Source organism: Canis aureus, chromosome 1, assembly GCF_053574225.1.
Source record: "Canis aureus isolate CA01 chromosome 1, VMU_Caureus_v.1.0, whole genome shotgun sequence".
NCBI lineage: Eukaryota > Metazoa > Chordata > Mammalia > Carnivora > Canidae > Canis > Canis aureus.
This window is the reverse complement of record NC_135611.1, coordinates 25324302-25347916: the sequence shown is the minus strand read 5'-3', so window position 1 is coordinate 25347916 and position 23615 is coordinate 25324302. Positions and strand designations below refer to the sequence as shown.

At 56.6% G+C, this 23615-nt stretch overlaps 1 protein-coding gene across 9 annotated transcripts in view; it reads left to right on the top strand.

Moving 5' to 3' along the window:
* The window catches only part of LDLRAD4 (low density lipoprotein receptor class A domain containing 4), a 382754-nt gene that overhangs the window by 10817 nt on the left and 348322 nt on the right, over nt 1-23615 (top strand). The window lies entirely within an intron of this gene.

Genomic DNA, 23615 nt, shown 5'->3' with positions numbered 1-23615 from the left:
ATCGATGCTCGGGTTTAGGCGGTGACACGTTCTGAGAGGACTGCTTTGCTGGCCGCAGAAGTCATGGTCAGGAGGCTGAGGCCGTTTATTCACACACCGAGTGGGGGCCCAGTTTTAGGGGCGCAGGCCTCTAGGGGATGTGCAGTTAGCGAGCCAGGGCCAGGGGCCACAGGGGTCGGTGAAGACGGCTCTTCCCCTGCCCCCAGAGACGTGAGCGCCAGTCACCTGTGGGTGGTAGCAGCGAGGCAGCCTGCCGGTGGAGAGCCAGGGGTCGGGGCGGGGGGAGCCAGGAGCCAGGAGGCCGGGGGGTTGGGGGCCGGGGGGTGCAGCTCCAGCCTCGTTCTCTCCTGGGTTCATGGAGGCTTTGCTGGAGAGCCTGGGAGGCCCAGGAAGGGTTCTGGTAGGTTCTGCAGATCTGCAGTGTCCACCTGTTGGTGGCGGTGGAGCTGTGTCCCTCACACTGTCTTGCACGCTGTGGGCTGTGCCGTGGGTCCCACTGTGGGGTTAGCCCTGGGCCCTGCCTTGGAGGCCGCGGGCCACTGCTGAGCACGGGCGCTCCTCCCACGCTGTGGAAGCCGCCTGGCCGTGACCCTTGGTCTGTGTCCCCGGGCGCTGCGGGCAGCCACACGGTGCGTCTGTCCCACTCCCTGAGGCGCCCGACACAGGGCACCCACGCAGGCCCAGAGCCCCAGCGCCTCTTGCTTGGGACGCCCCGTCCCGGGCCTGTTGGCCCATGTGCTGCTGCTGTGTCGTTGACAGACCTGGGGGAGGCTGGGCCCCGGCCTCCCGGCCTCTGTGCGAGGCCCGCCCAGTGAGGCCGCCGGGTTTCCCTTGCCAGTGAGCGCAGCGCGGCCCGAGCTTGGAGCCGCCTGCCTGTGTGCGGAGCTGGCAGGCAGGACCCCTGTGCCCGTCTTGACGTCGGGTGTGCGGCTGACCCTTGAACAGCAAGGGCTGGACCTCATGGGTCCCCTTATGCACGTCTGTCCTTCTGTGTGTTTTTCTAAATTCTGTAAAGTACTATGAATTCAATATATTTTCTCCTCCTTGTGATTTTCTTTTTTAAAAAATAATTTAAGCGATCCCTGGACCCAGTGTGGGGCTCAGACTCATGACCCCAAGATCAAGAGCCCCCCGCCCTCCCCGATGAGCCCTCCGCCTGCTCCTGCGATTCTGCTTCTGACACTTTCTTTCCTCTTACCTTCATGTAGTATGTGTAACGTCTAGAAGTGTCGCTTAGCAGTTGACGTTGTCGGTTCTGGCCAACAGGAGGCTGTTAGCAGTTGCGTTTTGGGGAGTCCACGCGTCTGCATCGCCCACAGCCGTAGAGGATCTCAGCCCCCAGCTCGGAAGTGCAGACTCCGCCTAATGGCCTGCCCGGCGTCTCCAGCGCCCGCGGTGCACGTCCGAGCCCACGTCTGAGGATGATGCCCGGGTCCGCACCACGCCCCGCCGTCCCTCTGGTTTCCACCCCCTGCTACTGGGCCACCTCGGTGGCGGCCCTCCCGTCTGCCCAGGGACCCGGGTCCTCCGTGACTCGGTTTCTCAGAGCTTGCCTCCATCCGTCAGCAGCTCCTGTGTCTTCCGTCTCCTAAATCTGCCCCAAATCTGCTCCCTTGGCACCGGCGTGGCTGCTGGCAGGTCAGGGCGTCCCCTTCTGCCTCAGGCCAGAGTCTCTGGACTGGCCAAGCCCTGCACCCCAGGAATTGAGCAGCTTCTCTGCTGGGTCTCCTGGCAGCCCTGCCTCTTGCCTCCTCCCCAGGGGCCTTTGTGGTCACTCTGCAGAAACCCCCCATTCGGTCCTCAGTCTGGTGACCCTCCCCAGGCCGCTGCCCCGGACCTTGGCCCTGCCCAGACCCGGCCCCGGCTGCTCCCCCTGTTCATTCACGAGCTGGTCGTTAACCCCTACACTGGAAAGCAGGTGTGGGAGGGCAGGCACGCTGCATTGCCTCCCGTTCCCAGGTGCCCAGCAGCACCCAGGGGGTGCGGTGTGTGACGGGTGAGCCCGGGCAGGTGCAGGCCAGCAGGGGACACGATGCCCCTGGGGTGAGCGGCCGACTCCCGCCTTGGTGGGGCCGCTTGGGGCTGCCGGGCTCTCACCCAGGTGCCATGGACCAGGTGAGGCCTGAGTGCAAGCCGACGGTCCTGCGGAAGGGCTGACGGGCAGCAGCACCAGGGAAAGGGGTGCGGTCACCCCTCCCACCTTTGGCTCCTTGGGATTTTCTCCTCACCTGCATTAAAGCTCTGGTTTGCTCCTTTAATCCCAAAGTAAACTACCTGCGAGGAGCCAGGAGAAGCAGCCGTTTTCCAGGTGGACTCTTGCCTTCGCTCTCTCCTCCTCCGTTTAGCTTGCTAGCTAGCTACATCACGGATGACTTAGATACTACTTAATAGATATACATTTCATAGATATGTGTATCTAAATATATATTAAATATATTTAATAGCTATGTTTCGAGAAGATTGATAAAGCTGCAAGAGATCATCAGACTTCTTGATTTTACTAAATCATCACAGGTACGTGCTTTCTCTCCAGACCGCGTGTCTCTATTAGAAGCCTGATTGCGCTCAGCTGTTTTTTTTATTTTTATTTTTTTAATTTTTAAAGATTTTATTTATTCCTGAAAAATAGAGAGGCAGAGACGTAGGCAGAGAGAGAGAGAAGCAGGCTTTCCCCAGGGAGCCTGATGCCAGATTCAGTCCCAGGACCCCAGGCGCTCAGCTGTTTTCTTCTGTTCTTGGGATCAGGAAAAGTTCAAAATGGAGAAAATTGTGATCTGTGAATCTCTCTCCATCTTTTTGCAGAAGACTGAGCATTCGACGGTTACCTGGAAGTCTGACTCACCTCCCAGGTGTCCGACTGTGTTTTTATTCTGGGATTAGTACGTCTTCTTTAGTTTTATTTTCTTGGCTTGGATTTAAAATCCACAAGGGTGTGAGAATTAAGTACCTAGCCAGAACGGGGCAAAAATCCCAAACAAGACAAATTCCAGATTGTGGCAAGTAGGACAGCGGTTTATTTCCACAAAAGGTCTCGGCCCGCGTGATGGAGCCACACATGCTAGCCCTGCGTGCGATGGGAAGGGCAGCTGCCGACGGGCCAGGCTCCGTCCCTCCCGTCCAGGCCACGCAGCTGCAGTCCTGCCCGAGCGGCCCCTGCGCACGTCGGGCCTCGACCGCCTATGCTCTGCTCTTTGCCCCCACCGGGGATCTGATTGAAAGGACACAGGCACAGGGACCTCCATCTAGAAAACAGACCGGAAGGCATCGCACCCAGACGTTAAAAATAGATGCCTTCCAGCGCAGTGTGAAGGGCGACTTAAAAAAAAAAAATTCCATCTTTTCACCTTTTCTGCATTTTCTCCAACGATCATTTTCATAACAAGAAATTTCCCCGTGAACTTGATTTCCTCGGGTTGTGGAATAAGAAGTCAGGTTCTGAAAAATTGCGGAAAACAATCCGATGTGTGTCTTTTTAAGCATTTTGGAGGCGCAGGGTGGAGTTGCTATGGGGATGGTGAGGTTTGCTCTCTACGGAGAGTGGATCCATCTGGCACCACACGCTCCCTGAGCCAAGCCGGGCCGTCCTACGCGCCGCAGAGTTTCTCATTAGATGTGGAAACAATTATACAGAGAATCATGATTCCGTCTTTTTTCCCCCCAGATCACCATTTAGCTTCCGTCTCAGGGCAGGACACAATGGGGACCTGCCCCCACGGCCACTGCCCTCCGTGCCCGTTGGCCCCTCCGAGATGGGCGCCCCGGTCGCAGTCTGAGCGGGCAGCGGGGTGCACAGCGTCGTCCCTTTATCGTGGCTGGAACTAATTCCCTTTTGCAGAAGTGCTGGCATCTCTTTGAGGGGCATTGCTTTCATTTCGGCTCGCCCCGAAACCACAGCCCCCTGCCCTCCTGCACGTGCGGAGAGCCTGAGGTCCCCCCTCAGCTAGCGAGGGACGGGCTGCAGTGGTCTGCTCCGGGGGCATGCTGGGGACACCGAGCACACAAATACAGTTCCGTGCCACATTGCATGGAGAGTGAAGCAAAGCGATTAAGCAAAGCTGTGGGCTTCTCTGTCCATGGGTCCTCAGTTCCTGCCGGAGGACTCATGGGGGTGATGTCGTGGTGGAGACGTCGGCTTGTGGACGGCTGGCAGCCGCCTGGCTGGAACCAACGACATTCTCGGACCCTTGCTGGGGGCCCTGAACTAGGCATCTGGGACCCTGCGATGTTGCTCTCCGTCTGCGTTGGGGCGTGTCTAGCTCTGGCTCGTCCACCTGGAAAATGGGGGCGGCGGTGCGAAGAGGGTCAGGTGTGTCTGCTTTTCAAAAGGTGTGTTGCCTCCACATCCTGCCCCGGAAAGAGTCCCCATGTGCCCCGTTGTCCTGCCCGCTTCCTCTGAGCATCTGGCAGGACACGGTCTACGATGTCGTGGATGGCCTGTCAGTACCTTCAGCGTGTAGCCTAAGTGCTTGTGATGATGGACTTGTAGACGACCGCCAGCTGTTTCATTCTTGCCTCGGAGACAAAGGGGATGATTCCACTCAGCCCCAGGACCAAGTGGAACTAGGGTGGTTCCACTTAATGGAAAAAAGCAGTTGGAAGTCATTCAGGAAACACGGATTCCTGTTCCCAGCTCTTTCCCCAGGCAGCATTGTCCCCTGAGTCGCTCAGGGTCTAGTCCTTCAGCAGATGGGATTGCTTGACTGCCCTGGGCCAGGCACCACGGACACCCGAGACGCCCGGCCTCGCTTCCCCCGCCGAGAACCCCTTCATGTCAGCATTGCTGTCTAGCACGTCCTGTGCATCATTGCATTTTGTCCATTTAATTCATCTGTGAGGTGGGATACTCTTGCGATCACACACGCTGTTAAGAGCTCATCTGCAAATGAGCACCCGGTGTGCAGCCTGGTGGCTCTCTAGGCCCTTCTGGCTTGCAAGCTCAAGGCCCCCACTTCCTCGGAGCCCTGGCTCTTGGGCTGACTGTGTAGGACGTGGCCAGCAGTGAGAAGCTGACTCATCTCACACCCCAGGAACTGCAGGGACCCAGAGACACACTAACAGCCCACAGTAGACCTGCCCCTCTGGGGTCCTAGGGGTATCCCACCACTTTGCCATCCCAGCACCCAAACAGGTCTAGGATTTCTCTTTGTTCCTTTCCAGGATAGGAACTGGGGACAGAGTTTTAAGGACTGGCCATGATTAATGGTAAACTGAGGTAGACTCACCCGGTCCTTGCTCCGAAGACACGCCGCTGTCTGGCTGGTGCCCTTCGGGTGTCAGCCCCCATTGGAGCTCCTTTGCTCACCTGGAAGGATATTGAAATTTGAAATTCCCTGTTGTTGTGCAATTGTTTATTGTTTCTAACGGTCCTTAAAGCCCTTTTGGATGGAACCAAAGCCTTCTTTACTTGGGTGGCTAATTTCCGTAGCAAAGGAAGGCCTCTGCACCTTACTTTGTACGTTGAGCTTCTGTAATCAGCTGGGTTATTTCAAGAGCTGCTGGTGAGTTAGGAGAAGTGGGGGAGCGAGACAGACGTGCCAGTTAGGGAATCTCACTCACACCAAACCAAGAGGCAGTGTAGTGCGGGTGGGGGCCGTGGGCTGCGGGTCCCACTGCCTGAGGCCCAGGCCTGGCTGAGCTACCTGCTAAAGGTCATCACTTCTTAGGATCCTGGAGAGACTAGCTGAGGTGAAGCCTGCGGTTGGTGGCTGCCTGTGTTTGGTGGAAATACATGTTTCTAGGGCTGGATTCAGATGGCCTGGCGAAGGGGAGGCCGGCCTCGTGGCCGAGGCCCTGCTCCAGCAGAGCTGGGGCGGTTCGGAGGTGGTTGGGCACGGAGCGAGGGTTTGTCCTTGGCCTGCTGGTGGGGGTGCCTGTGGAAAGGGAGAGGGTGCTGGAAATGTTAATGCAGCTAATCCAATGAGATTAGCCTCCCAAGCGAGCAGAGGGATTTGAGGGAACAAAGCGCATTGAAGGGACCACTTAGAAGTTTAAACAGACTCTGTTCTCCCTTTTCACCTCCATCGTTGTGGATGAGGAGTTCAACAGCCCCTAAATGAGCTGGCCTGAATGGCAGTAGCGCCCTTTTAAATTCTAATTAGCTGGTGAATTAACTAGTATGAATTTTGATCAGTTAGGATGAATTACAGGTATTAATGACCGTACAGCCTCAGGGCCGCTGAGAGTCATGGGGATCCACCTGGCCCGACGACTTTGCGTGGTCTCGGAAGGGCTGTGGGCCCTTTCACACTGAGTTCTTCCGCCTTTGAAGCCCGGACTGGGGCAGTGTGAAGTGGGGACAAGACGCGGCCCCCTTGGTGGCCCTGGAGGGAGCCGAGCCGCGTCCGTAGCTGGCGGGCCTCCAGACGCCCTCTGCAGTGCACCTGCCACGCGGCTGCACCAGCTTCCTTCCTAGCAAAGCCTGCGGCTGCCGCACTTCCTCCCAGGGCCGGCCGTGACCTGTTCTGGAGCCACAGGGTTTATGTTTGCAGTGGCTGCGTGTGCATGTGCGTGTGCGTGTGCATGTGCTTGTGCGTGTGCATGTGTGTGTGCGTGCACACGCTGCTCCTTTTGGGCCAAGGAAGCGAGTTCATAAGCACATCAATATTTCTTTGGCCTTACAGGGCTTCAGACAGCCTTGCACATGGAGACTCACTGCATGCTTACACGGGCGAGTGTCTTCAAATACTCAACCCAGACCCAGTTCAGTGATGCAGATGGGTCACACGCGCGGGATCAGGGTGTTTGGGAGAGTCTCCAGCTCGTTTATGCAAGGCCTCGTGTGTCTACCTTGCCGAAAGTCCGTCTCCTGATTGGCAGGTGCTGTGAGCTGCAGGCGTGGCACCCTGGGCCCTCCTCCAGGTTCTCACTCTCTCTCTCCCCTCTTGTCCTCCCTCTGGGCTCTCTGGACTGGGAGGTGCCACTTCACCGTCTCCCTTCCCAGGGCCGTGTTCACTCCCTGGACTGGCAGGTCCATGCCCTCCTCCGTGCGGCCTCAGAGTCTGGTCACAGCGTGTACATGCGTGTCCAGGTGGTTCACACCATTGTTTCCTGATGGGCTGTGCTCACGCCTGCTTTCCCCGCAGACCATAGGCTGTCTGTACTGGGCACTTCTATGTTTTAAGGCCCAGCATAGGGCCTGGTGCGTGTCGGTCTTCAGTGATCACTGGGAGGATGCCCGATGACTCGGGAGCTTTGGGGGATGATGCAGGCTGTGGCCTAGGCTCATGCTTTTTGGCCAAGAGAGAATTTGCCTTGTTTTATGCACCTGTTCTGTGTCCTGTTGGGCACCTCGTATGACGCAGTGCTAGTTGAGGAGGAGCTCAAGACACGTCAAGTTCAACACCCAACATAGTGCTTCTCACGTGGCTTCCCGTTGAGGTGGATTCATGAGTTTACCAGAACGCTCTTGGGCGGACAGCTCCCGTGGTCTTCAGCAATTCTGACCTGCGTCGTTGCTCTTTAAAGAAGAGTCTGGAAGCTTTGAGAATTGAGACAGGGCAGAGATCTGACCCAGAGAGAGCGCGAGAGGGAAACCTTGACTACATTGATGTCGGCGGGGTCAGGGACAGACGTTCCTGCAGAGGGAGCAGCCGGTGAACGTAGGCCCGAGGCTCTCTTGCCAGAAGGCCGCTGCCCGTGGGCCCTGAGGTTAGGTGGCCTTGCGGCTTCCCTCCGCTCCCTGCCTGGCTGGCTGTTGCAGGGGCAACCCTCCCAGCCTTGGCGTTTTCCCCATGAGGCCGGTGTGCTGCGGTGCTCTTCCTCCCGAAGCCAAGTTACTCCTCCACCATAGTCCTCCCCGTGTGCCCCGTGCATCTCACGATGAAGCCTTCTGGGTATTGGTTTCGTGGGACAGCACTAAGCACATCCTGCATCCCCGACCACTCCTGACGGAGGCCGCGGTTGTAGAGACAACTACCCCACTGCCTGCTGTATCTCCACATTCTCCCATAATGAAAAATGAATGTTGCAGAGTTTGCAACTGGGAGACTCAGGGGCTCTTACCACAGAGTGGGCTGGGATTCCGGAGAAGTGATGACTGTTACCTCTGCACCTTCCGTGTGACACAGGACCACCCCGTTGGGCTCTCAGGGATGTGTCTGTTGCCTGGGCTGGCCTGCCTCTGCTGCGGGAGTAGGCTCAGCCCCAGAGTCTGGTGTCATCATGTGTGAGAATAGCTCAGACTTAGGTCTCCATCAAAGAATAGGTCCTGTAGGGGAGCTTGGATGAGTTCCTCCTTCTGTGCTGGTTGCCTTCTATGTATTTCTTTATGCATGCCCAGCTTCCTTCCAGAAGTGACTTAAAGACAGATTAAAAAACACCCATAATGTTAACCCATAAGACAGCCTAAAAAATACCCATAGTGTTAACCCATAAGACAGCTTAAAAAACACCCATAATGTTAACCCATAGGACAGCTTAAAAAACACCCATAATGTTAACCCATAGGACAGCTTAAAAAACACCCATAAAAAAAAGAACCATAATGTTAATCCATAAGACAGCTTAAAAAATGCCCATAACGTTAACCCATAAGACAGCCTAAAAAATACCCATAATGTTAACCCATAAGACAGCTTAAAAAACACTCATAATGTTAACCCATAGGACAGCTTAAAAAATACCCATAATGTTAACCCATAGGACAGCTTAAAAAACACCCATAATGTTAACCCATAGGACAGCTTAAAAAATACCCATAATGTTAACCCATAGGACAGCTTAAAAAATACCCATAGTGTTAACATAATAATAAAAGGTTGAGGGTTTTAGGAAAAAGGAAATATGTGTTTCAGCAGTTTTATTAAACCAGAGAAGTGCTCCAGACATGTCGACTCACTGGAATCCTTTATTTACCGGTGTCAAGGAAAGTCCCATCAAAACAATTTTGTTTAGGTTTTTAATATTTCAAGTTTTACCAAAGCAAAGGGAATTTCAGGTGACCCCAGTACCAGTTCACATTTTTTTACAGATAAGGGGTTAAGATTTTCAGGACGTGCCCCTGAATAGGCTGTTGAATTCCTACCGGTGTTTTGGTTTCAGGCCTGGCGCGGTGTTTGGGTGATTAGTGGCATCTCATTACGGGAGGGCAGGCAAGAGCTTTATAGACTCGAGTCAGATAGAGAACTACCTGCAGGCCCTTGCTAATGATTTTCATGAAGAAATGGATTTTTCAGAACAATAATACAGGGATTGATAGCATTTTACCTTCTGAGATATGGTCACAGTGAAATATGCTGTCCCTGAAGTACAGATGGTATGAAACAAGAGCTAAAGGTAAAAGGTGTGTTTTATTACTCTAATAAACATAATTTCCACATAGTTTAATCTCATCTGACAGTTTTGTGTGGCCCTGCCCTCAGCTCTGACCCCACTTGTCCCAGGTTAATTCCAGCAGTTAAACAATTAGAAACCCTGTTAGGTCCACATTAGCGCTGTCACCTTCCTCAGGGGAACCTCCAGGCTGGCCGCGCGTCCCTTCCGTCTCGCTGCGCCCCCCCCAACCCGCTTGCCTGCGGAGGCCAGGCCCCTGTGCCACACGGCATCCTCTGTCTTCGCCCCCACGTCCTCTGTTCCTTGTCCCCCGTCTGAGTGCCCCTGAGCTGTCTTTTATGATGGAGGCACATGGAGTCTTTGTGTCTGATGGCAGCTGCTCTTACGTCGTGGCCGGGCCCGGTTTCCCTGGAGGCCCACCTTACGCGGGCCCACCTGGTGTGGGCGCAGGCCTCCGCCACTGTGGCTCTGAACTGCTGGCACGTGATGGGCTTCTGTAGGACGGGGACAGTGACACCCGTCAAACCGTGGGAAGGAGATATGAGACAAAATCTGGGTGCAGCACTGGCAACTTTGCGTTGGCAGCCATCCCTCCATCCGTCAGTCCGTCCACCCATCCCTCCATCCCTTCCTCCCTCCCTCCATCCATCCATCCATCCATCCATCCCTCCATCCATCCCTCCATCTATCCCTCCATCCCTCCCTCCATCCATCCATCCCTCCATCCATCCATCCCTCCATCCATCCCTCCCTCCATCCGTCCATCCATCCCTCCATCCATCCATCCCCTCCTCCCTCCCTCCATCGCTCCCTCTATCCATCCATCCATCCCTCCATCCCTCCATCCATCCCTCACTCCCTCCATCCCTCCCTCCCTCCATCCATCCCTTCCTCCCTCCCTCCATCCATCCCTCCACCCATCCATCCAGCCATCTCTCCATCCATCCATCCATCCATCCCTCCCTCCCTCCATCCGTCCATCCATCCATCCATCCATCCATCCATCCCTCCCTCCCTCCATCCATCCCTCCCTCCATCCATCCCTTCCTCCCTCCCTCCATCCATCCCTCCACCCATCCATCCAGCCATCTCTCCATCCATCCATCCATCCATCCATCCCTCCATCCCTCCCTCCATCCATCCCTTCCTCCCTCCCTCCATCCATCCCTCCACCCATCCATCCAGCCATCTCTCCATCCATCCATCCATCCATCCATCCATCCCTCCATCCATCCCTCCCTCCATCCATCCCTTCCTCCCTCCCTCCATCCATCCCTCCACCCATCCATCCAGCCATCCCTTCCTCCATCCCTCCATCCCTCCATCCCTCCATCCCTCCATCCCTCCATCTATCCCTCCATCCCTCCCTCCATCCATCCCTCCATCCATCCATCCCTCCATCCATCCCTCCCTCCATCCGTCCATCCATCCCTCCATCCATCCATCCCCTCCTCCCTCCCTCCATCGCTCCCTCTATCCATCCATCCATCCCTCCATCCCTCCATCCATCCCTCACTCCATCCATCCATCCATCCATCCATCCCTCCCTCCCTCCCTCCATCCATCCCTCCCTCCATCCATCCCTTCCTCCCTCCCTCCATCCATCCCTCCACCCATCCATCCAGCCATCTCTCCATCCATCCATCCATCCATCCATCCATCCATCCATCCATCCCTCCATCCGTCCGTCCACCCAACTCCACCCACCCACCACTTAGTAAGCTTAATCGCCAAGCATAAGCTAACGTTATGGTAAAAACCTTCAGTTTTCTCTGCTACCCATCCATGCCTCTCTTTTTGTTATGACACTTATTGACCTTTGAAACCTTTAAATATTATTTATGGGTCCACGTGGAGTGTACCGTGGTCGGTATAGTCACTTAGGTCTACCCTGCGAGTGTTGCCGTCAAAAGCTGAGTCTGTCTTCCCGCCTTCCCCAGACGCAGACACACATATGTAGCCGTTCATTTTTTTAAAAAAGATTTTATTTATTTATTCATGAGAGACACAGAGAGAGAGACAGAGAGAGAGGCAGAGACACAAGCAGAGGGAGAAGCAGGTCCCGTGCAGTGAGCCCGACATGGGACTCGATCCCGGGTGTCCAGGATCACACCCTGGGCTGAAGGCGGCGCTAAACCACTGAGCCACCCGGGGCTGCCCTACGTAGCCATTCAGATGCACACGGAGACCCAGGCACATATACAGACACACGCTCTTCTGTACCTTCGGAGGCGCTCACACACGTTCATACCCCTGCACGCGTGAGCCCCCCACACATGTCCTCCATTCATGTCCCCATGTAATGTTTGAGCTGCTCGCAGAGCTTATGGATTGACCCTATGGTTGCTGTTTTCCCCCTTTATGGGTAGGCGGGGGTACTCACGCTAAAGTTGAATTTAGGGCACCCGGGTGGCTCATCTGTTGGGCGGCTCAGTCGTTGAACCTCTGACCCTTGATGTCAGCTCAGCTCATGATCTCAGGGTTGTGAGATTGAGCCCTCGTTGGGCTCTGTGCTGGGCGTGGAGCCTGCTTAAGATCCCAAGATCCTCTCCTCCCCTCGGCCTCTGCACCCCCCTGCCCCTCTCTCCTTCTCTTAACAAACAAGTGGGAAGCAGGCTTGTTTCCACCCGGCCCCGCTGTTCATGAGCTCTACTCAGTAGGACCAGGGATCCTAGGGGAGGTTCAAAGTGAGACACGCAAGTGAGGGGAGAGTTGTTTATTCGTGCATTGGGTTTATGCAGAATCATTTTGGGGAGCTGCCTGGAGTCTTGGCCAAGTTTATTCTAGGAGGAGATGCTACTACTCTTAATATTCACGTAAGACTTCACCAGACGCGTACTATATAGATATCGTTGTCACCCTTGCTTTCCAAATGTGAAAACTGAGGCTCAGATTGAGTGGCGTGCCCAAGTCAACCCCGGGCGGGAAGGAGTTGGCTCTGTTCCTTGAACCCACATGTTGAACCCAGGCTCTCTAACTTGTCCCCAGGGGGTTTGCACACGGGGTGAGAGCAAGCAGCGTGGTCCTTTCCACCTCAAGGGGAGCAAGAGAAGCAACACTGGTGCCCGGCCACCTGCACAGGCTGCAGCTCCTGCCTCCCAGATGTGAGCGTGGGCCTGCCCTTTGCCTCTCCTCCTGGGCTCGCGCATCTGCTGGCCTGCAGCCCCGTGGGAGGACAGAGAACCAACACGCGTGATGAGGGCGTGTCCGGCTCGGCTCTCCGAGCGCTGTCGCTGTCGATTCTCTTTGCTGCAGAGCGGGTCTCTGCCTGGAATCACAAGGCGAGCACTGACAGATGTATAAGTAGATGCTCAAGCAAATTAAAAATGCATTGTTAAAAATGGATTCAATGTGCGAACAAAGATTGGCATGAGGGTTGGGTCCCTGTATTTTTAGAGGCTGATTAAAGTGCATGAACGATGATAAATTCAGATAACCCGTGTCGTCTGCAATCACCATGAAGCCTTCACTGAAGGGCTGATGGCGTGGGATGCGCTGCCGGCGGCCCGGAGAGGTCAAGGGTCCACGGCCTCACTGCCCAGCCCCCGCCCCCATGCTTTGCCCGTGCAGAGGTTGCAGGGCCTCCGTCGGGCCCCAAGCACTGCGGCTGCTGGGCCCCGGGTGCCGTGCATGCAGCCCGGGACGCGTGCAGGTCTCCACGTCACTCGCAGGAATCTGTAAAGCGCCTCCCTGGTGACGGGGAGAGGGACGTGTGTTCGCAGGCCAGGGCTGTGCTGTCGGCGGCCCTGGTGCGGCCCCCCTGGGCGACTGACTGGGCGCATTGTGGGCCCGAGTCGGTGATGCACCTGGCAGGGTCTGCGTGTCCGTGGCCGTGGGATTCCCCGTTCGTCAGCCCTGGGAAACTCCGTCCAGACACGGGCTGGAGGGACCCGTGCCACAGGCGGCCTCCTCTCGCTGCCACATTTAGCTCGTTTGCTCGGAGGACCTGGGGGTCTGCACCCTCGTGTTTTATTAGTCGCACTTAGAAGTGAGAACACGTGCACTCAGCGATCTGGGGTTAGCGTCCGGCAGGCTCACCACAAGATCTATGGCTCAGGATTTTTAAGAGTTAGATTAATTTTGTTCCTTTGTTCCTGCAAGTCTGTGCTGCCTTTTTATTTACAAGGACTTAAGAAGCAGTCCCTATGGGGGTCCCCGGGGGGCTCAGCGGTTGAGCATCCGCCTTCAGCACTGGGCATGATCCTGGAGTCGGCCTGAAGCAGCCGTAGTGGCCGGGCCTCGGCAGGGCCCTTCCTGCGTGCGTGCCTGGGACCTGCCCTCACCTGGCAAGGCCCTACCTGGCAAGGCCCTCACCTGGCAGGCCGCGTGTCCTCCCGGGGGCTCTTCCTGGGGCTCTGCAGTCGCTACTGCAGGCACCTTTAAGTGCAGCCTGGGTTTGGTCTTTTTCCTGCTTTTTGCCACAGTTTCCAAGAAGGCTCTACAGGCAAGGGGTGGAGCGGGCTTTGCTGGAAGAGCCTCTCTGGAGCCAGCTCGCGGTTGTTCCTCAGTGTGACCAGCGTGACCTCAGGAAAAGGTGCGTTTTTCTTAAAAAAAAAAAAAAAAAAAATGCGTTTTTCTTGAGATGTGACTTTCGGGCCAGGCTGGAGGCAGGACATGACTGGAGCACCGTGGCTCTGCCCCCGCCCGGCGGCTTCCTCGGGTACCCTGGGTCCTGCCGTCACCTCGCGGAAGGATTCCTCGGGTGGAGACGCGCCCGAGCTTCAGGTGCGCCCCTTGCCCCTGGGAGCACTGTCTCTCCCGTGCTTTCCCGTTACTTGCCGGTGCCAGGCATGGTCTCCAACCTCGTGAAGCGCCACCTGGTAATTGTTTGTTGAATGAATGAACGACCACCAGACTAGTCAGCAACAGGTGTGCGGGCTTAACTGCTAAAGCGACTTCACACCAAGGTGTTAATGGCTGTTAGGGTTTTCAGAATTGGCCCCGTGGGGATTATTTGCATTTCCAGGGGATGCTGTCTTGAGGGACAATCCCTTAATCCCGGTGTGGAATTCCTGACCCTGTGGCCCCACCCGGGGGAGGCTACGCGCCTTTCTTGCTGGTCCTCAAACCAAGTATGTGGCTCAGATGAGAACTCAAGTCTGGAAATGATGCACGTGGACAAGAATGTCATCCTTGGGGTTGCGCAGAAACGATTCGCAGGCTATTGGGTCCTCCCGTGGGAAGTAGCGCGTTCGGGTGGGAGTGGGAACGGGCGTCCTGCCGAAGCTGACGTTCTCAGTGGGACGCGGACGGCGCCGCTGAAGCTCGGAGGCCGGGGCGCGCACTCCTCCAGTGGTTCTGGCCCTGGGCGCCAGGTGCCGCCGGGCGGGGGGCCTGTGTCGGAGCAGGTGGCTGTGGCCTCGGACGCGCAGGACGCCTACTCGCAGCAGCAGTGCTGGTGTTATCCTGAGTACAAGTGGACACGCGGGGCCGCGGGCACGGTTGGCACCGTGGTCGCTCCACGGAGGTTGGAGGGTCCCCAGTGCACGTCAGGCCCTGAGACCGTGGGTGCCCGGGTCGGGGCCCCTGTGCTGCGTCACCTGGGGGCTCCCAGGCGCCCGGGGGCTCAGTCAGTGAGGCCGTGATCCTGACGTCCAGGGATCGGCCCCGCGCCAGCCCCGCTTCCCCTCCTGCCCCTCCCCTCCTGCGCTCCCTCGCTCGCTCTCTGTCTCTTTGATTAAATAAATAAAATCTTAAAAGAATCAGGGCTTCCTCACAGGTCGATATGGGTGCATGTTCTGTGTCCCTGCGACATACGGCTGTGACAGCGTACGTGTGCGGCCACAGTGTCCCCTTGGGGGAGCCTGCACGCGGGCGGGCGGGGAGGCCCAGATGACGCGGGGCATCCCAGAACCTGTAACGTGAAGGCCGGGGAAGGCTGTGAGGGAGCTGGGGGGAAGCTGGGGCACCGCGGCCCACGGGCAAGCCGCCGGGCGGTCGCCGGGCCACTGGAGGGACGACCATCTGGGCAGGTGGCCCTGCTGGTCTGCACCCGGGCGCAGGGGCAGCCGGGGGGGCCGGGGTCCTGGGGCTCCTGGGGCACCTGGGGTTGGGAGCCGGGTGGCGGGAGAGCCAGCCCGCGGGGACAAGTGCTCACGGCGGGGGGGGGGGGGGGGGGGTGGGGGGGGGGTAGGGGGGGGTGGCGGTGGCGGACAGGAGAACAGACTCACCAGCTGGGAATGGCAAGCAGCACGGGCTGGGGGTGCAGAGGCCAGGGTTGGGGTTCCTGCAGGAGCCTTCCGGGCGGTCTCTTCCGGGACCCTGGGATCTCGCAGGCTGGGAAGTCGCTGCGGTGTTTGCAGCCGCCGGATGACAAGTTAGCTTGCGGCGTGGAGGCTGCACAGGGGCGCGGGATCTCTGCCAGCCCAGCAGAGGAAGACTGGGTGCCTGCGGGGCAGGGGACGCCTTGAGGCCCCTCGCCTGGCCTGGGGCCATCAGGGTTCCGGGCCGGGCAACTGGAGTTGTGTTCTACCCGGATGGGGGGGATTAGGAAAGGAGCAGCTGTTTTCCATAGGGAGCCCATTTCTGTTAAGACAGTAGTGCTTCTCACTGCTAGCAGGAGCGGTGGGTTCGACCCGCCTGTATTCCTGTGGTTTGCTTTCGTCTCGTATCTGCCTGATGTTTGTGCTCAGCGGCCTACGACCCATTTAGGACGTTATCGAGTGTCAATCGTTGTCCAGAAATCAAATGGGATTTCTTTGCGAGAGAGATTCAATTTAAGGCTCTTTGATTCCCTGGGGGAAAGGGGAAGGGCTGCTGCGCACAATAATGCTCTTTTATCCTATAAAAAAAAATGAGAACAGCGATTATATACATTGACGGGACTCGGATCCATGAACTGCGCCGAGTCTTGTGGCGGGAACCATGGGTGAATCTAAATCCTTCTGCTTCCTCCAGTGACATCCGTCCTCCTGGATGTGAGGGGTCTTGTCTGTGCCGGGAGTGCAGATCCCTCATCTGTGGAGTTAGAGCCACTCTCCTGGCCCCTCGACCTGGGTTAGCCCCGCTGATGCTGCTCAGAAGTGCAGACTCCCAGCCCCGCCCCACAGATGGGAACCTGCCTTTCAACAAGGTCCCCAGGGGGTCCTGCTCCTTAAAGCTTGCAAAGTACTGAGCGGGAGCAATCTCTGAGGCCTGGCTCCACAGTGGACATTTCACCGGGGCTGCTGGATTTCAATCCGGAGCTCCTGTGAACAGGGTCAAGTTGCAGAGCATTCCTGACAACAACGGGCAGCCGAGGGCCTTCTCTTGTCTCATCTCAGCAGAGGGTCACAGTCGGGGTTTGAGCGAATGGATGGGGAGAGCCTGGCTGCGGGGCGTCCTGGCTGCAGGTGCACCTGTGGGGGCGGGGGGGGGGAGGAAATCCATGTTGCAGAGGTGAAGTAGCCGTTTCATGCGCTTATCTGTAAAACATTGCCCGTGGATCTCAGAACCGTTTGTCGCATTTCCCTCAAATATTCCTCTTGTCAGAATGGTGAGAAAATTGCGTGCGTGGGGACCGTGAGGAGTGCACGTTTGTTAAATTCCCTCCTTTGACGATGGTTCATATCCAGAGCTGCTTAGGAGCTGTCGCGAACCATTTCCAGGTAAAATGTGCTGCCGTTAGGGCAAGGGTGGTGGAAGATCTGGGGGCTACACGGGCCTCGGCGGCTCGGGGGGGCCCGAGCGCGGGCGCCGGGGGCCTGGGGTGCAAAGTGGCCACTTGGACCGCAGGGGACAACGTCCGGTTCCTGTGGAAAGCTCTGCTCTGGAACCGGCCGTGTCTTAAGGGTCTCCAGGAGGCTGGGACTGAGAGTCCGCCGCTGTGTCAGTGGCTGGGGGTGAGGACATCAAGGCCCATCCTCCTGTCCTTGGCTGGTGGCTCCCCGTCACTGCGGGAGCTCAGCACGCAGCTGCCCGGTGCCCCGTGTTGCGGCGACGTTTGCAGGACACGTCTGGGGCTTCACGGTGCAGCCCGGGGCTCAGGCTGCCGGACGCTGAAGGGTCCCGGGCGGCACCTGCTGTTGGCGTGGGTGCTTTAGAGCAGTCGTTCTCGGCCAGCGGCCGCCTTGTGCCCCAGGACACTGAAGATGTGTGCAGATGTGTCTGGTTGTAACTGGGAGGCACCGGGTGTGCAGACCCCGGGGACCCTATAAACGTCCTACAATGCACCCGACGGTCCCCGAAGGCTCGGCCCGGTGGTTGGTTGCGCAGAGGTGAGGACCCTGCGGTAGGGCCAGGGCAGCGTTGGCCCGGGATCCCGGTGGGCCTGCGAGTGGTTGAAGAGGGGTCAGACCTCCAACGTCTGCCGCCCTTCCTTTTCCATTTGTTCACTTGATATTCGGAAAAGAAGTTCCGTTGCCCCAAATCCGTTCTTTCTAACCAGGACGGGTAATCCCAAACGGCTGAGGTCCGGGTGGTGGACCTCTTTGCCAGAGGTAGCCGTACTTCCCTTCTGTACTTCCGGAACCTTTTGCTTGACAGCAAAGAAGCACAGCTCCGAGGGCGTAATAAGGGTTTTCTTTTTTAGACTCTTGATTTGTCTTAATCTGTGAATTCTGTGAAATCATTTCTTGTTAGCATTAAAATGGAATCTGCTAATAAGGTACCATTGGGGGCGACAGTGAAGACGCTCTAAGTGCGATGCATCTTCTTGAGGATCTTATGGTCACTGAATTTGGATATTTACTTATATTTTGCTTTCATGAGTTCACAGTTCAAGTGTCTAAACCACTGTTGAAAGTTGGCTACAGGGGAGTCCAGGGGATGGCGTCACCTGTCGCCTGCGCCCGGAAGGTTCCCCCCCCCCCCTTTTTACCATTGCCCTTCCTTCTTTAACCGGGTCCCTTCAAAGCTTTTGTGGTCTGACTGTGCCTTATAAAAATTCACAAGTGATAGATTTGCTGTTTATTAATCCAATATTTAGGCCAATAGTAGCTCTTTCTAGCTCTTACTGAGGCCGTGCTTCAGTCTTCAGTGATACAGGGTCCTCGTTCCTTGGCCAGATTACTGGCGATGTTCAGATGAGGCAGAAAAAGGATTATGGCAAAACAAGTAGCTTTTTTAACCTCTTTCAAATGAAGCATTCCCAGAAATTGCCCTTTAATGGGGTCTCCTAATTATTTTATTTTATTTTATTTTATTTTATTTTATTTTATTTTATTTTTTTAAAGATTTATTTTTATTTATTTATGATAGACATAGAGAGAGAGAGAGAGAGGCAGAGACCCAGGCAGAGGGAGAAGCAGGCTCCATGCAGGGAGCCCGACGCGGGACTTGATCCCGGGACTCCAGGATCGCGCCCCGGGCCGAAGGCAGGTGCCAAACCGCTGAGCCCCCCAGGGATCCCCGGGTCTCCTAATTTTAATCTGGAATTGGCTGGTGCTAGACCCGACATATGGCAGGCCAGCGACTCTGGGCCCGGCGACAGCTTTGCCATCTTACCCTCCTTGCAGGACGGCGGCTCGCTTCCCCCTGCCTGAAGCTGCTGCCTTCTTGGGGCGCCTACGCAGTCCCAGTCCCACGTGTCCTGAATGAAAGGCGAGCTCGAATCCTTTCTGGCTCCCCCACCCCCGCCCCCGCCCCGATTTCCGATTGACTTCGGGGTTGAGCGAGATGTGATGCTGACACCTCCCATCCCTGTAGTACCGTCAAGAGGCCCTAAAGTACAAACAAAAGAAACCGCAGGCTTTGGAGAGTTCTATCATCTTGATTGTTAGATGGTTTTGATTCATTTCCTTCCAACTGTTTCCTTAGCCTGTTTTCTGATTTTATCTCTATATTTCTATCATCTTTATCGACTATCTTTACTTCTTTCGACCTGTCCACCTGTCCACCTGAAAAATCATATTTATCTCCCTTGATCCTCTCTATTTCTGTCTATCCGTCCATCTGTCTGTGCATCTGTCTGCCTATCACCCACATCTATTGCTGCCTGCCATCCCCATGCATCAGCTGTCCGTCTCTCTGTCACCCGTATCTGTCCACCGCACCTGTGCATTCATCCATCCGCCCTACTAAAAGACTCTGGGAACGTCTTCTACCCGTTAAAGAGGAAAGGCTATGGTTTATTTTATTTTTGCTAAGGACGCATGCTGCTCCTGGTCGAAGTCCGTTGCTTTGACCTACTGATGCATATGCCAGCCCGCGTGCACCCTTTGCCTCCCGAGCTGCCTTCTGGCCACAGCGGCAAACAGGTCCCCTTGCAAGGGATCGCTCCCCCGACACGGTACCTTTGCTGGTTTCCAGCGACCCTTTTGTGAGCTTGGAGCCTTTCTTTGCCTCAGGAACCTGACTGGAGATTGTCCTTTATGTAGTGTCATAAAGAACTGAAATGCAGGACAGCACTTTGCAGATCCTCCTCTAATCTGTTTTTGACAAACAGCTTGATAGGATTGGTTTTACATGAACTTGACCAAATCTGTTCATGTTTCGGGTGAATGGGGGGGGGATAGGACAATCCGTGGGGAATGGTGAGATTCGAAAGTGGAGCGTTTCTGTGACGCAACCAATTATTCCTTTTTCATATTATGTTATTGGTTGTCGCTTTTCTTTGCAGATATCTTTTTTCTGGGACTTTCCTTGTTTTTTTTGTTTTTGTTTTTTTGTTTGTTTTTTGTTTTGTTTTTTGTTTTTTTGTTTTTGTTTTTGTTTTTTGTTTGTTTTTGTTTTTTTGTTTTTTTGTTTTTTTTTGTTTTTGTTTTTTTTTGTTTTGTTTTTTTGTTTTTTTTTGGACCTCTGCCTCATAGACCTAACAGTCACCTGTCCCCATCCGACCTTGACTTCCTCTCTTACGTGACTTGACTCAAAGGAACCATAGTTGGTTTGAACCTCTCTAGGGATGGGGAGCTCATCACCACTGAGTGTAGCGTGTTTTCAGGACCAGGTAGCAGCTGGAAACACCCCCAGGCTGGGTTGAAACAGGCTCCCCCGTGGCCTCCGCTGGCCTGTAAGGGCAGGGTTTGTGGCAGACGTTTGAAGACACTTCCGACGGCCCGTCTTGCTGTCATCGTTCCTTCTCTGGCACTGGGCTGGCCGTCTGTGCTCCTCGTCTAGACCAGGGCGTGCTCACCGCGTGGTGGTAGGAGCGTGTTCCGGGGCTCGGCGACCACGCGCCGTGTGTCAGGGTGGCAGGCTCGACGACCGGCCGCGAGCAGATGCTGGCGCCAGTGAACAGCACGACCCTGCCCCGCGTTCGGTTCTCTGGTGGAAAAACACATGAGTGGGCTCCTGCTGTCCTGCTTCCTAAATGATAGAGTTTCTTCGTATTGTTTACCAAGGAAGCATGTGGTTTTGCAGCCAAGGACTTGGAGGTTGCTGGTGAACAGCTGGGAGAGCACTCTGGGTCCCTTCAGCTATAGAAAGGTGGTTTCAAGAAAATGCTCTGCCTGGGTCAGCAGGTGTTTGCAGAAACCCCGGTTCAGTTTGGGCTGTGCGCCGAGAGTCCTTGCTGTCCGTTCGCAGCTTTCGGGGATTGTTTGGGCAGCTGCACCCCAGAGCAACGCTGAGTAGGTGCACGGAGCTAGTGAGGAGCCCACCCGGGAAATCAGCCTGTGGGTGAGAATGTGGGCGGAGTGTTAGAAAGAATGGGATCTTGCGTCCGACTTGGGAATTTCAGACCAGACATGGGGTGGGGGGCTGCCGGGACTCAGGGCTCGGTGGGCCCGCGGTGCCAGGCCAAGGCCGCATGCAGAGCAGGGCTGCACGTTAGTGAGCGAGGATGGCGGGGCTGTGCACCTGCGGCCGTGGCGGGGAGACCAACGGGGAAGAAGTCAGAAAGGGGGCTGGCGCCGTGGGGAAGCGCAGCCCGTGGGGGTCCGTACGTGGGAACTCCTGAGCCCGCGCGCCGGCCTTCTGCCTCTGCTCCCTTGCATCTCGGGGTACCTGGCGAGGCCCTCGAGGGGCACCTCGGCCCGGCCCGGGGAAGCAGGCAGCTGGCCAGGGGAGAGGCGGTGACACCTGCTGTGTCAGCCCCGGTCCCGGCTCCGCCGGGTCTGCCTGTGAGATCCTGATGGTTCCCCCCCTCCGTGGCCGGTGCGTCCTTTCCGCCCATAAAGGTGGAGACTAGCTTTGCCCTGCTCCGAGCTCGTCACCTGAAGCGCTTACACCTTTGTGACCCAGAGGAGCCTGTAGGATGCTGTGATGGAGATGGGGGCCGGGGGGCCAGGTCCCCTTCTGTCCTGCGGCACAGCAGACCCTGGCCCTCCCTCCCGGGCTGCGGCTGCTGGCCAGCTCGTGCCGTGTGAAGGAGCAGTGGCGGGAGGGGAGGAGGGAGGCTGCCGGCGGCCTGTACAGCGGGGACCACGGACCCGACGGGCCTGCCAGGCGGCTGCTGTGTTAAGCGTCCAAGGGAAGGATGGGGCCTGGAGATGGAGACGTTGGCTGGCTTCCCAGCTCCCCGGAGTCACCTCTTCAGGGTGGGCCTTGTTGCTTTTTTTAAAAAGAGGACACCCAGGACATTAGACACACACATATCTAACAGTTAGTGTAAACACATTTTATAAACCCAGAAATTGGGCAGCCCGGGTGGCTCAGAGGTTTAGCGCCGCCTTCAGCCCTGGGCCTGATCCTGGAGACCTGGGATCGAGTCCCACGTCGGGCTCCCTGCATGGAGCCTGCTTCTCCCTCTGCCTGTGTCTCTGCCTCTCTCTCTCTCTGTGTCTCTCATGGATAAATAAATAAAATCTTTAATAAAAAAAATAATCCCAGAAATTATTTTTGAGGCATTTGCCGTCATTCAATCATACTGCCTCCTTTATGAGTGCAATTGATTAAGAATGGTTTTTTTTTTTCCCCTAAGTATCCCGAGCCCAGTGACTTAGGGTGAACATCAGTCTTGGGCAGAGAAGCCTTTAACACGTGTTTTGTATTAGACGATATTGCCTTTCTATTCAAAATTGTGATGAGCATTAAGCGGCGTTTCATACTTTTCTCTGCAAATGGCTGCTCTTTGGATGGTGTGAAGTAACCCCCCATAGCCCTTCCCCTCTTGCAAGACTGGATCTGGATTGATTTTTGCTTGTAGAGCCTTCAGGCTGCATTACTGGGGAAAAAAAAAATAGTTGAGGGATGTATCTGAGGAAGGCACATGGATGCACTTCACAACCGAGCTGTTTTATAAAAGCATTTGACTACGGTCCTCCCGAGCCTGGAGGCCTCGAGCTGGCTTCAGAAGCAGATTGAGAGTCTCGGGCTGAGGCAGACATTGGCACATTTGAACGGTGACAGGTGCCCCCGCCTTGACGCTGCTGCCCTCTGCCCTCCTCCCACGTCCTCAGCCGTGTGTGGGAGCGGAGGCTCCCAGGCTCTGGTCTTCGCGTTGCTTACGCTCTCCGGGGAGCTGACGCCCCTGGCCCGGGACACCCTCCGAGACCCGCTCCGGACGCCTGGGCTGCCACGACGGACACGGCGCTGCCTCGTTGGAGAGGCGCAGGCTGGACGTCCCGTGTGGCCGCGGGTCTCAGTGGCCGCCCAGGCCCGTCTCCCGCGGCTCCCTGCTTCGCCCCGTCTCTCTCGCCGACCTTCCTGGCCCCCTGCCTGGAGGGCCGCCCTCCTCCGTCGGGCCGCACAGAGGCACGGGACAGGCGAGCGCCTCTCTGGGCTCCTCTTGGCTCCTTAATGCATAGCAGGAGTGAGCCGTTCGCGGCACGTAGACGCAGGCCGTGCCAACCTCTCCTGTCCGCAGGAGTCCGATCTCATTTGAGCCTCGACTCCCAAGTCAGATGGTTTCTCTCAGTCCCTCGGTGGCGGGGCGGGCGGTGCCCCGGGACGTGCCCCCTGCTGCCCACCCCGTTGCCGGTGGGTCCTGCTGGCTGGGCCTCCCGGGGAGGGCGCCCGGTGCCATCCCGGGGAGCCTGCTCTTCCGACCCCGTCCCTCCCCCCGTCCCCCCCTCCACACACATCAGTTTCCCTTGGGTTCGGACCTGGTTTTCGAGTGTTGGTGTGTTTAAGGGTTTTAAGGGGGAAGCTCGTTAGGTCCACGTGGATCCCCGCGCCTCTGCGCTCAGGGATTGTGATCATCGGGCAGAGGTGGTGCCCAGGAGCCTGGGCGGTAACGGGACGTCACAACCTCGGAGGCGGAGGCCCTGACGCGAACACAGCTCTGCGTAGGGCAGTTTTACAAGCGGCGATTTGGATGTTCCGGTGAGACGGAGACTCTTGACTGGAGGACGGAGCCCCGGCGAGAGCAGGCCGCCTGAGCCCCGGCTGCCTCCTGCCTCCACCCAGGAGGCGACCTTTGGCAACGGCGGCGGCTGGCGAGATGTCGGAAGTCACCGTTCGCCGTCTCAGTCGTGCCTGCGTTTGCAAGATGTGGCTTTCCTGGAAGGCTCTGGCAATCGGCCGTATCAGGGAAATTCTCTGCACCA